We start from the raw sequence: 10,138 nt of genomic DNA on the forward strand, positions 1-10,138 counted from the left end.
CATTATTTTAAAGATGTGTATCTGATATCTGAAATTTGGGAGAACATTGTACTAATGTTCTCTAGCAAAAAAAAACACAGCTGGAAAGAGGAAGGGAGGGAAGGTGAAGGAGGGAGAGATGGAATGAATTTGAGAGAAAGTGCTATTTAGACTAAGATAAAGTACTACAGATTGCAACACAAAGTGGTTAAGGTGAGTGTCAGGGAGCACAAATGGCAGAAAATACCATACTAAACAGATTTACGATGGAATTGTTGGGTCTGACTTTTACTCTGTCAATGTTGTGGCCTCTAAGCACGTCAGTGCTCTCCTTTGATCCATGTGCTAATTAACAGCCAACACTCTGCCCCCCTCCCCGATTCTCTCGTCATTGAAAACCCAATCTAATTCTAACCCAGGTGGTCACTGTAACAAATGCAATCATCTAAGAATTTCAAAGACATTTTTTGATGAATTAGTGAATTTAGCTTATTCTCAACAACAACAAAAATTATTTGAGCCTGGGCGCGGTGGCTCACGCCTGTAATCTCAGCACTTTGGGAGGCCGAGCCAGGTGGATCACGAGGTCAGGAAATCGAGACCATCCTGGCTAGCAAGGTAAAATCCCGTCTCTACTAAAAATAAAAAAAAATAAAAAAATTTAAAAAAACAGTAGCCGGGCATGGTGGCGGGCGCCTGTAGTCCCAGCTACTCAGGAAGCTGAGGCAGGAGAATGGCGTGAACCCAGGAGGGGGAGCTTGCAGTGAGTCGAGATCGCGCCACTGCACTCCAGTCTGGGCAACAGAGCGAGACTCCGTCTCAAAAAAAAAAAAAAAAAAAAAATTATTTGAGAGGACAGTTCCGTGGTACTTTCAACCATTTAAGCGCAAGTGCACACACAGACACAGATATAAACCTATATATATATAATATATATATTTATGTATCTGAGTTGATTGCATTAATTAGAGTGGCTACTTGGATTAGGATTACACTGGGTTTTGCTGATGAAAGAATTCAGCAATGTTTTTCAGTTATCCTCTAAATACATATATGAATATATTAACCCTGTAATTTTATTATTGCAGAAACTCCCTTAGATGTACTCAAGGATTATTGTACAGGGATGTATATTGCTGCACTTTTTCCAATCATGAAAGAGAGAAAAATAAATATTTGGTAATATGGAAATAGTTTAGAAAACTAGAACGCATTTACTAAACATTATAAAAACAAACACCATCTAGATATATTAATATATGGATACTAACAGATTTTCTTTTATCTCTTACATAATTAGAATTACTATTATTTGCTAGTATTTTCATTATCATTTTATTTTATTATATTTATTTTTGAGATGGAGTCTTGCTCTGTTTCCCAGGCTGGAGTGGAATTGCAAGATCTCGGCTCACTGACCCCTCCACCTCCTAGGTTCAAGTGATTCTCTTGCCTCAGCCTCCCAAGTAGCTGGGATTATAGTCACACACCACTATGCCAAGCTAATTTTTGTGTTTTTATTAGAAATGGGGTTTCACCATGTTGGCCAGGCTGGTCTTGAACTCCTGACCTCAAATGATCTGCCCTCCTCAGTCTCCCAAAATACTGGGATTACAGATATGATCCACTGTACCCAGCCTATTTTTATTATGGACATAGAAATAAAATTCTCTCTACGGAGGGTATAAAATTAATATTAAAAATATATTCATCAAGTAAGTAATCTCTGTGTCCTTACTATCAATTTATTTAATTTAATGAAGTATATTTGTTGAACTGAGCAATATATGAAATCCTGAAATAAATAGCATATGTATTCTTACTCTAGGCAGAATTATCTAACGGATTAATCAGAATAAATGAAATTGACTTATGTCATACTTAGACATTTTAAGGGCATGTAGGCTAATTTATTCCTTTTCATTATAAAAAATAGTAAATTTACAGTTTCATTAAACAAGACCCCATGGTTTTCCAGATAATATATGTGTATATGTTCCCAACGTGTCACCAATGTATATCATTTAATAACCCTTCAACTCAACAAGATAAATACAATTTCTCTACTTAAAAATGGTTCCAAGCCAGGGATGGTGGGTCACACCTGTAATCCCAACAATTTGGGAAGCCCGTTGTTGAGATTACAGGTGTGACCCACCATGCCTGGCTTGAAAGGCAGGGGAGGCAGGGAGATCCCTTCAGCCCAGGAGTTGGAGACTAGCATGGACAACATGGCCAAACTCCATTTCTATTAAGAAAAAGATCTTTAAATCTACTTTTAAAAGATTTAAAAATTGGTTCACAAAATAAAAAGGCATTCAATGAAGGAAAAATTAAACAAAATATAAAGAGGATAACCTTTGAAGAGAAATAAAAGAAACCGGTAAGCAAGGAAAAAGAAGGGCTTAAATATATTACTAAACAAGAGCATCTAAAGAAAACACAGTTGTACAGTTTTGTGAAAAGTTAAAATAGTAACAATTTGGTTACTAATAATGGGTTTTATACAATTTACCCAGTGGTTTTCAAGGTGTCATTTTTCATAAAAATTGTGCGGACTGAAAGGCTCTGTGTTTTACAGATGGGCTAATATAAACCCGAGAATGAACCATAGATTCCTACATGAAACAGTAATCTTATCTTTTTATATTTATTTCCTTATACATTTGCATATCCTATTTGTCTTCCAGAGTCCTTAGCCTTAGAGATTGAGCTCCATGGATGACACTATCAGATCTCCCTTCCCTTCTGGTTTATAGCTGTGTTTAGTTATGGGGGAATCACAGGAGACTGGCAGGAGGAAGGATGATGAAGTCAGAATCCTTATTTTCTAGACTCCTCCCTTACCTGGTAACTTGGGATCCTTAAAAGGTCATAACTTAAAAGACAATGGCAGTGTACCTTAAAAGAAGGTCAAAATTCCTATTAAAAGGTCTACTTTATATGACTCCCTTCTAATTCTCAGTAACCTCTAACTCTACTCAATCCTTTGGGTCTAGAGTAGGTAGAAGCATAAGGGTTGCTAGTCTTACTTTCTGCTCTATTCCTTAAAGTTTTTAAACCCAACACTTATTAGTTCATAATCTGGATTCCAATGGAGGGAAAAGGCTAAGATCATGAGCCCCTTTAGAATACCTATGGCTATATTGGCAGGGGCTAGGAAAGAAGATAGGAAATCTACTTCACATTGCTATGAAACATAAATGTTAAATTGAAAACAAACATTCAATTTTGGCAATAGATAGTGTAAGAAAGGGATACTAAGCCAGATATGGAACAGTAAAGGACATGAATCTTCTGCCTACTGAATTCAGAGATTAACATAAAATAAAATATTCTGTTAACTCTGCTATGAAAATGTTTTGAGGCTGGAAATGGTGGCTCACAGGTTTAATCCCATTGCCTTGGGAGGCAGAGACAGGAGGATGTTTTGAGTCCAGGAGTTGGAGACCAGCCTGACCAGCAAAGGAAGACAATGTCTTTGCAAAAAATTAAAAAACAAATCTGGAATGGTAGTGCCTGCCTGTAGTGCTTGCTACTCAAGAGGCAAAGATGGAGGATAGTTTGACTCCATGACTTTGAGGCTGTTGTGAGCTAGGAAACACTCACTGCACTATAGCCTGGGTGACAGAGCTAGACACCATTTCTAAGAGAGGAAATAAGAAAAGAAAAAAAAAAATGAAAAAAGTGTTTAAAATCTAGCATTCATGGTACTGCTTGTAATTGCTGCCTTCATTATTTTCTTATGGAATGCAATCTCTTCGATTCTAATTTTTATAGGCTACTATCATGTTGCAGTGTTCAACAACTGAATGTTGCATTCATGAGAGAAATTAACCTCAGAATGTAGGCTGAACATCAGCTGGGCACACAAGCACCGAAGGAATCCTATATGTTTCTGTGGTTCTTGATAAGGCAATACCTTGAAATATTTCAGGATTTATGGAGTTGGTGACATGGAATTGATTCCTGACTCCCTCCCATATAGGAAATAGGACCAAAGAGAGATTGCTTACCCTTTATGTGCTCATATATAAACTTGGGACAATTACATACATATTCCACATTTTCTGTGGGGATTATGGAAGATGTGGGTATGGAGATAGCAAAGTATGTGGTACATCACAGCCCATGTATCACATTGTTCCCTTCCATTTTCTAATGTATTTATCTTTGAACAAATAAACAAGGGATTTGAAGAGAAAATGACTGGGGTTTGCAGAAGAATGTCTAATAAATATGGTTTAAGAAAGACATAAAATTTAAAATATTTAAAAATAGTCTTGAACATTCAGAAGCCAGAAAGGAAAATATAACTTATAATTAAATTAATAAATTTTTATTAGCATGGATATAATTGTGCAGATGTCTCTCCATGTGAGCAAAAAAATAAAATAGCAATTAAAATTTCAATGAATTATAACTGCTTGTTTTAAATAATATTTATCCTAGAATTGAATTTTCATTAAAAAATTAACATATTCAAAGTGAAATAAACTTAGTTTTCTATGCATATTAAGGAAGCAGAAATAGATCCCCAACTTCTGTACAAAAATTTTTTAAGGTGTTATGGAACCCAGATGAGGGAGAGAGTCTATTATCCCATTTTCAGAAATAGAATTGTAATTCAAGAGGAATCTTTGTTGTGTAGGAAGATTTCAAGTGCTAGAATGGAAATAGACTCTCAGGTACAAAAAAAAAAAAATAGACTTTTCATTGAAAAGGGAAGCAGTGGGAAATGAGAAAATGTTCAAAATCGGTTAGGGAGCAAATCTTTATCCACATCATGTATTGTTCTTGGCCATACACACATCTCTAATGCCCATACCCATCTCTAATCCCTCTTCTGGCTGGGTTAGGACTTCTAGAATCTAAAAAATGCCAACTTTAAGGGGACTTACATTCTCATATTTGTTTCATGCTTTGGGACTCATGTAGGAAAATAAGTTGTGTCATTAATAATGCCACAGTAGAGAAAAGCAGGTCTAGAATAGAGAGCTCCCGATTTCCAATGCTCTAGTCATCACCTGCCTGAAGTTGACTGTTGGGATGAGTGAATAATGTGGTGCAAAAAGTGGGAATACCAGAGCCCCACCAGGGAGCCTCTAAATCTCAGCAGAGAATGTCCAGAGGGTCTAGTCCATGACAGAAGGATTTCACTGGCTTTTCACTCTTGAGTGCAGGGCTGAGCCTCCAGTACTCTGCACATACCCAGGGCAGATCTCACCTCTGAGTGGACACTTGGATTACCTCAATTTATTGAGTTACAGAATGTATATCCAGGGGGTGCAGTCTGTTGGTGGTCTCGCACAGTAAACTTAGAAAGGACAAAGGAGTCCTACTTTTCTGTTTCTTAAATTTATAACATATAACCTCTTGATGATTTTTCAGCGTGTAAAATTGGCTAGGCTTAACTACAGAAAAAGAAATGAGGGCAGCAGCCATTTTGTAGCATACACACATCTCCTTCTTAATGAAATGCTAACCTAGGCCCTGCTGGAAAGGTATTTTTCAGATGTAAGTAAAGGTTCTAACTATGAAACTAGGAAGTTTACTCAGATAAGTCTGATTTTACCAGTGAAAGTCCTTTGAAGAAAGACTTAGACATTCCTTGAACAAGACTAAACAGTGAAAATGTCTCTATTTTTCCAGTTGCTCCCTATTGACTGTTCTATGACCACTGGGATCCAGCCAGCAGAATTTTTTTTTTTTTTTTTTTGACTGACTATAACAGGGATCTTACACTTCCTTTGGAAACATCCACAATTGAGTAAGCCAATTCCTTGTACTAAATCCATATATGAATCTCCCCAAGTGTACATATATCTAATGAGTTCTGCTTTTGTCTTTGAACCTTGACTGACACAGGGCTGACAGATTTTTTTTTACTGTTCTGACAGTTGTGACCATAAATCTTATGTTGTTGTTGTATTTCTTTCCTTCCTTCCTTCCTCCCTCCCTCACTCCCTCTCTCTCTCTTTCTTTCTTTCTTTTTCCAGACAGAGTCTCGCTCTGTCACCCGTGCTGGAGTGCAGTGACACGATCTCAGCTCACTGCAACCTCCACCTTCAGATTTCAAGCAATTCTCCTGCATCAGCCTCCTGAGTAGGAGGCTTATCAAAGGATAACTTGAAGCCAGGAGCTAGAGCCTAGACTGGGCAACATAGCCATACCCTGTCTATCAGAAAAAATTTAAAAAAAAATTAGCTAGGTGTGATGGCATAAGCCTCTAGTCCTTATTACTTCGGAAGCTAAAGTGGGAGGATTACTTGAGCCCTGGAATTCAAGGCTGCGGTGAGCTATCTTTGTGTCAGTGCACTCCAGAAGGAGAATTTCTCTAGAATAAATAAATAAATGTGCACTTAAAGGAATGTGTGTGTCTTGGAAGAAACTCAATAAACAGTATTAAGTGAATCTTAGTTAATTTCTATTATATGTTTACCCTGATAAAATTGATGTTAGATATGCATCAGTCAGGCAGTGGTTTTTATAATGATAGTGTGAGGCTAATTTAATCAGTGGTGCAAAAGTGTGTGCTGAATATTGGATAAACGTAATTGTCTCTGTCTCCACCTTTCTTGATACCCTAAATACCCCTAAATAGGTGGGTGTGGTCTTCAACCATACGTATAAAAGGATGTAGGGCCAGGCATGGTGGCTCACACCTGTAACCCAGCACTTTGAGAGGCCAAGGTGGGCAGATCACAAGGTCAGGAGTTTGAGACCAGTCTGGCCAATACGGTGAAACTCCATCTCTACTAAAGATTACAAAAAAAAAAAAAATTAGCAGAGCATGGTGGTGCATGCCTGTAATCCCAGCTACTCGGGAGGCTGAGGCAGGAGAATCACTTGAACCCAGGAAGTGGAAGTTGCAGTGAGCCCACATTGAGCCATTGCCCTCCAGCCTGGGTGACAGGGTGAGACTCCATCTCAAAAAAAAAAAAAAAAAAAAAAGGATATAGAAGGGACAAGCCCATTTTTCTCCAGAGGATAAGGATAGCACTTAGAGTTAACTGCATTCAGCTGACCTCTGACAGCTAGTACTCAGTGAATGAGCTCCTGATCTTGAGGAGTACCTAACAGAATTTTTTTTTTGAAGAATCACTGTGGAAAACATTCATAGAACCCTGAGGTGAGTGCAAATTATATGAAGAAAATTATTTCATTCTTCCTTTACAAAATAATAAATTAGAGTGTTAAAAAATGCATAATTACCTTAAACCTATTTAATACTATTATTTGTAACTCACATTATTGCTATACATTTTATAACATGAGGTTATTGTTGTTATTTAGTGTATTCCATAATTGTTCAATGCATTTTTGAAGAATTTTAAATATCTAGTGTTTGTTGCAAAAGATTTGTATGCATCATGAATATATAGAATTCACATTATAAAGCATTTATAGGTAGGCATGTGTATATATATGTATGTGAGTGTGTGTGAGTGTGTAATACATGTATTAATATTGGTACATTGAATTAATTAAAAAGAGATAATTACTGAATACTGTAAATGTTGTGCTTTCATAACCTTAAGCTTTTAGACATGATTTTAAATTACTAAGGCAATGATGAGATTAAAATGGTTATACTAAAGGAAATAAGAAGGCTCTCCAAAATATCCTAGCTTAGAAATCAAAACACAATTGTTGAGCAGATAAATGTACAAGGCATAATTTGATACGTGATATTGGTTACCATTTAATTGTGGCTTAAATCAGATTAAACTATGAAAAATTCCTGGAAATGACTCTGATGACCTCTGAAAAATATTTAGGACTCTAAGATTTTCACTTTTTACACCTAAATTCAGCAGTGTTTTTAAGCAAAAAAGAGTAAGGTAAAGGACTTCAAACTACCAGAGCAAAGATTACAGTTTGTATTAATCAGGGTTCTCCAGAGAGACGGAACAATAGGATGTATATGTAACTATATATATACACACACACGCAGAAAATTGTGTGAATACCATTGTGTGAATACTATGCAGACATAAAAAAGAATGAACTCATGTCCTTTGTAGGGACATGGATGAAGCTGGAAACCATCATTCTCAGCCAACTATCACAAGGACAGAAAACCAAACCCCGCATGTTCTCACTCATAGGTGGGAATTGAACAATGAGATCACTTGGACACAGCGTGGGGAATATCACACACTGGGGTCTGTCATGGGGTGGGGGTAGGGAGGAGGGATAGCATTAGGAGACATAACTAATGTAAATGATGAGTTAACAGGCGCAGCACACCAACATGGCACATGTATGCATATGTAACAAACCTGCACGTTGTGCACATGTACCCTAGAATTCAAAGTATAATAAATAAATAAAAGAAAATACTTACCTTTGTGTTACAATTGCCTATCGTATACCATACAGCACATGCTGCACAGGTTTGTAGACTAGGAACAATAGGCTATACTGTATACCATAGGAGTGTAATAGGCTATATCATCCAGGTTTGTGTAAGTATAATTTATGATGTTCAAACAGTAACAAAATTGCCAAATGCATTTCTCTGATCATATATCTGTCCTCACTCTGCACATGACTTTACAGGGGAGGAAGTCTAGTAGGGGAATTGGTTCCTTTGATTACGGAGTCTGAGAAATTGAATATAAGCTGTCATTAAACTAGTGTCCTGGAGATACCAATATTCTGGCTGAGTTAGAATCAGCCTCAGGAGAGAGACAAAATTGGCTTCTCTCTGCCCTTTTTCTTCTATCTAAGCTACCAGGTGAGTGAATGGTGTCCACCCACATTGAGGGCTGCTGTTCCCCACTCAGCTCACCAACTCTCATGCGTCTCTGGAAACAGCTTCACAGACTCACCCAGAAATCATGCTTCACCAAATCTCCATGTACTAGTTAATCCAGTCAAGTTGACATGTAAAATTAACCATAATACCCATAGAAATATAATTATGCATATTTCAGATTTAAAAAACTGACCAAATATCAGTTCAGCATTTGAGTAGCCCAAGGAAGAGGTTAATTTAATCCATTTAAAACAAAACAAAACAAAAAACAATATATTTTATTACTTATTTTCTCTTCTAGTGAACCTAGATTGGTTTATTGCTGTCTTTTTGTTTATTTGGTCAGTTGGTTTGTTTTGGGGTTGTTTTTGCTTTAAAGAGCTGAGCTTCTGGGTTCCTCCCTCTAGTAATATTTCATAGAGCCCTCTGAGGATCTTCTCATATTTTTTTAGTCAATGTAGGTTTCCTAGTCCTCTCCCATAGTCATTCAGTAGTTAATTGAAAGGGGAATAGGGACAACCATGATTTATTCCAGACCACTTAAGACTAAAACCCAAGTACCATATCCACATCCAGGGAATAGGTAATTGAATAGATTTGCATTATGTTATGGGCAGAAACTTGGAGTAGAAGGGGTTGTGAGTTATCTCGTCAGTAATGTCTGCTGTAAAGCCTGAAGACTCTCCTTGTATATGAATTGTTCATTTTTGTTATAGAGGAAATAGTTTGTTACACTTTAATGACCACTGTTGAGAGGAAAATATAGCTATCACATATCACCACATGTTCACAGATTTTCACCAACCACAACCTCAAAATGACATGCTGCTTTTTCTTGTTCATAAACATGAGTTCTGAAATCTTGCAAGTCTTCCAGAGGGAACTCACCTGCCCCATCTGCATGAACTACTTCATAGACTCAGTCACCATAGACTGTGGCCACAGCTTTTGCAGACCCTGTTTCTACCTCAACTGGCAAGACATCGCAGTTCTTGCTCAGTGCTCTGAATGCAGAAAGACAACACAGCAGAAAAACCTCAAAACTGACATTCACGTGAAGAAGATGGCTTCCCTTGCCAGAAAAGCCAGTCTCTGGCAATTCCTGAGCTCTGAGGAGCAAATGTGTGGGACTCATAGGGAGATAAAGAAGATGTTCTGTGACATGGACAGGAACCTGCTCTGTTTGCTGTGCTCCAACTCTCAGGTGCACCGGGATCACAGACACTGTCCCATTGAGTGGGCTGCTGAGGAACACCGGGTAAGTGATGCCTCTGAAGATCTGTTTCTATACAGGGCACATAAAAATCTTTTTTTTTTTTGAGATGGAATCTCACTCTGTCGCCCAGGCTGGAGTGCAGTGGCCGGATCTCAGCTCACTGCAAGCTCCGCCTCCGG

At 37.6% G+C, this 10,138-nt stretch overlaps 1 pseudogene; it reads left to right on the forward strand.

The window, feature by feature from the left end:
- The first annotated feature begins 9,590 nt into the window (after positions 1-9,590).
- The window catches only part of LOC105518922, a 6,866-nt pseudogene continuing 6,318 nt past the window's right edge, over positions 9,591-10,138 (forward strand).

The sequence above is a fragment of the Colobus angolensis genome, unplaced genomic scaffold, assembly GCF_000951035.1.
Source record: "Colobus angolensis palliatus isolate OR3802 unplaced genomic scaffold, Cang.pa_1.0 Scaffold332, whole genome shotgun sequence".
In the NCBI taxonomy this organism is placed as follows: domain Eukaryota; kingdom Metazoa; phylum Chordata; class Mammalia; order Primates; family Cercopithecidae; genus Colobus; species Colobus angolensis.